This window comes from Hylobates moloch, unplaced genomic scaffold (genome assembly GCF_009828535.3).
Source record: "Hylobates moloch isolate HMO894 unplaced genomic scaffold, HMol_V3 SCAFFOLD_6, whole genome shotgun sequence".
Lineage (NCBI taxonomy): Eukaryota > Metazoa > Chordata > Mammalia > Primates > Hylobatidae > Hylobates > Hylobates moloch.
In genome coordinates, this window is record NW_026652281.1 from 1007842 (window position 1) to 1011867 (window position 4026).

General features: G+C 57.7%; 1 long non-coding RNA gene across 1 annotated transcript; it reads right to left on the minus strand.

Moving 5' to 3' along the window:
- Positions 1-1511, minus strand: LOC131383860 (uncharacterized). Its single transcript, XR_009214255.1, has 3 exons — positions 1411-1511; positions 657-829; positions 1-107 (listed from the first exon to the last, which is right to left on the minus strand). It is a non-coding gene; the product is annotated as an uncharacterized LOC131383860 (long non-coding RNA).
- Between the last annotated feature and the right edge of the window lie 2515 nt (positions 1512-4026).

Here is a 4026-nt window from a genome sequence, read left to right on the forward strand (position 1 = left end):
GGTGGACGTCTGTAATACCAGCTACTCGGGAGGCTGAGGCAGGAGAATCGCTTGAACCCAGGAGGTGGAGGTTGTAGTGAGCCAAGATCACGCCACTGCACTCCAGCCTGTGCAAAAAGAGTGAAACTCTGTCTCAAAACAAATAAAAATGAAAAAAACGAATAAAATGTTTAACGCTTATGGGTACATAATTATCTGCGTCTATGGGGAACACGTGATGTGTTGATCACACCAGGGTAATCGGGGCCTCTGTCACCTCAAGCCTTTATCATTTCTTTGTGTCAGGAGCGTTCCAGTCCACTTTTCAGTTATTTTAAAATATGCAATAAATTCTTGTTAACAATAGTCACCCTATTGTGCTACCAAATATCTGATCTTCTTCCTTCCATGTAATTATGTTTGTATCTATTAACCATCCCCTCACCACCCCGCTACTCCCCACCGCCCTTCCCAGCCTCTGGGAATAACTCCATCATTCTAGTCTCCATCTCCGTAAGTTCTAGTGTTTTCCAGCTCCCACATATGAACTGAATCATTTCTAAGACTGGGAAAGAGCCCTGAGACCCCGTGAGAACAGTTGCTCTGGGGCCACAGGGAGCGGCTGCAGGTTGTAGGGCAGAGCTGGAGACAAGGACTTGGCTCATGAAGATGCCAACCTGGAGGCAGAGGCAGAGGACATCGGGTGTCGCTGGGGCCGTGCAGAGCCAGGATGACGGCTCTGGGAGATGGAGTTGGACAAGGCCAGGAGATACTGAGCAGGCGGCCACAGGATCTACCAGCGGCGGCAGATGTGTTGCGACAGAAGCAGGGTCCCACGATCCAGAGCTTCCTGGGGGAAGAAGTAAGAAAAGAAGGGTCAGCAGTGGGCAGAGACAGCGAGGGGCCAGCAGGAGGGCAGAGGGTACCCTCTGGAGGAGACCAGGCTGTGCCCATCGGGCCACTCAAAGCCATGGGTAGGGAGCATGCCTTCCAGTGCCCAGGGTCTTGCTGTGAAAGTTAGTGGGGTCCAACGGAAGCCCTCTAACTCCAGGAGCTCATGCCAAGGCCCCCGTCCACTGACCATGTCCATGCCTCACCGGTGTGCCCCTCTGACCACATCCGTGCCTCACCCGTGTGCCTGTCTGACCACATCTGTGCCCCATGGGGCCAGAAAACAGCTGCTGATCCCCCAAAGCCCAGAGAAGTTCCTTGTGGCTTCGTTTTTCCTCGTCCCTAGCAGGCTGGATCCAGGCCAGTTCTCCACGGGCAGGAGGCTGCCCTCCCACCTGCTCCTCCACAGTCTTCATTTTGGACAATTGCATTTTTAAAACTTTAAATTATTACAAGTAATACACTCACTGTAAAGAAGACAGATGGAAAAACCCAGATAAACCTAAACAGTCAAGCCCCCAAACCACCCAGAACGCTTACCTTGCCCCAGCCGTGCTCCTTGGCACACGTGTGCATGTACGTGAGCATGGCGTGTATTTGTGCAGGTCACGCATGTTCGTGTGCGTCTTTGCACTCTCTTCCACCCCCAGCTTCTTCCTTTACTGCCTAAGGCCCATGTCATGGGGACAGGAATTTTGGTATTTGACCTGGAAGCGTTTGCCCCACCTGGGCTTGGAGAGAGTTTCGGGCAGGCCCTCAAAGTTTGCAGGAGCCTCCAGAGGGCCTGAATGTAGCTTAGGTGCTGAGTCCATTGCACACACACCCAAAGCCATACACACAAGCCCTGGGTCATTGGCCCTGAAGCTGACCTCCCTTCCAGAAGGTGACATCAACAACGGTGACTGTTGGGGCCACACGCTGGACACGGGCACGATGGGCCCACGCGCTGGACACGGGCACGATGGGCCCACGCTCTGGACACGGGCACGATGGGCCCACGCGCTGGACACGGGCACGATGGGCCCACACTCTGGACACGGGCACGATGGGCCCACGCGCTGGACACGGGCACGATGGGCCCACGCTGGACACGGGCACGATGGGCCACGCTCGGGTATCGAGCACGATGGGCCCCAGCGCTGAGACACGGACACGGTGGCCCACGGCGCTCCCTGGACACGGGCACGATGGGCCCACCCAGCGCTGGATTACGAGCACGATAGGCCTGTAGCGCTGGACACGGGCACGATGGGCCCACGCGCTGGACACGGGCACGATGGGCCCACGCTCTGGACATGGGCGCCATGGGGGCAGGCCCAGATCATGGGCACGATGGGGGCGGGCCCAGATGGAAAGGATGCCAGGCATGGGCATGTGGTGACCCCAGCTCTGGACACAACACGCTTTCCCCACAAGGAAGAGACACATGGGCCCCGCTGGGCGGAGTTGTCCAAGTGCCAGACACACGTGTCCAGGCAGCTGGCGCTGGCTTGGCACAGGCCTGGCTCCCAGGGTCTGGCTTCTACATGTGGAGCGGCGGGCACAGCTGTCAGCTCTGCACAGCAGCTGCAAGGGGAGGCCTGGCTGCCGCCTTCTGGGACCTGTGGGGGGGACACTTTTCCTGGAGCCTGGAAACCTTTCCAGATCCTCCCTCCTCCCACCACAGTCCTCCTCCTCAGGCCCTCCCTCCTCCCTCTGCTTTCTTCAGCAGTCCCGAGCCCCACAGGGTCCTCTCATCACTCAGCGCCAGGCCCGAGGCACCATCTGCTCCATCAGGGCAGTGGCTTCTCCCCATGGCTTGTGCCAAATCAGGGCAGGCACAGCATTGTCTGGGTGTGTGGGCCGAGGTCCTGTTGGCCGCATGCTTCCCAGGGTCTCCAAGCCTCTGTTTTGACCCCAGAGAGTGAGCCAGCTGGTGCCACCAGCGGGAGGGACGCAGAGTTTCTGAGAAACCCAGAGGCTGGAGGCCCGTGTCCTAGCTGCAACAGCTCCAAGGGAGAGAACCCTGGGACATGGTGAGGCCTACGGGAGCCAGGGAAGCCCTGGCCTTGAACCGCAGAAAACCCAGAAGCACCTGTCTAATGGAGTTCCTGCAAAGCTGCGCTGTATTCCAGCAGACGGGACTGCCAGCCCAAGGAAGTCACACGTGCGCCCCTCTGCACTTGGCCCCGTTGGGTTTACGCACCTCCTCCCAGATGTCCTGAGGCTGGCACAGATCTCCGGCGCAGGTATCGCCTGGCTCCGCGGGAGGGCGGAGGAGGGGTGCCGGGGAGCATGTGGCACGTCTGGGTGCAGTGGTGGCATTTTAGGAGCCAGAGTCCAGGGCCGAGGCGGGTCGGATTTGGGGGTGTTTTGAGAGCAAGGTGGATTCACCCATCCACACTGCCTCACCAAAAACAGAGGGTGCATGGGGTGAGAATGAAGATGAAAACGGGGTGAAAATGGGGGGTGAGGGTGGGCCCACAAGTAGGCAGGCCTTGAAACCATCTCACCACAGAATGTTCTCGGGGTGCCCCAGCCACGGGTCCAGGAGGAGCAACCCCCAGGGGAGGCTGGCTTTCTACAGGCCCTAGGTTCCCAGGGCTGGGAGCCCAGACGGCAGGATTGAGCCACTGAGGGGGACAGAATTCATTTCGTGGAGTGACATGAAGTCCTGGAAATAAAATCGGGTGGCTTTTTAAAAATAACATAAAATAAGATAAAAAATAAACATGACATAAAAATGACACTAGGGAGGAGAAAAACCTTACAGCCATCTCGTATACAACAGGGTCACATTCCCAGACCCCCGGGGATGCCTGAACCCCACATATCCGATGTGTTTTTGATCTGACAGCAGAGGCAGCTCCTGGAGGACTCCCGGGGGCGGAGCGTCCACAGCGTGGATTCGCTGGACAAACGGAGGATCCTGTCCCGGCGGACAGGGCGAGAGGCGTCAGAGTTCATCAAGCTGTGCATAATTTAAAACTTACGAATGGTTTAGTTTTAGAATTTTCCATTTAATGTTTTTGGAGCTCTGTTGACCATGGATAACTGAAACTGGAGGAAAAGGGGAACCCTGGGCCGGGCGCGGTGGCTCACGCCCGTCATCCCAGCACCGCGGGGCGCAGTGGCTCACGCCCGTCATCCCAGCACCGTGGGGCGCGGTGGCTCACG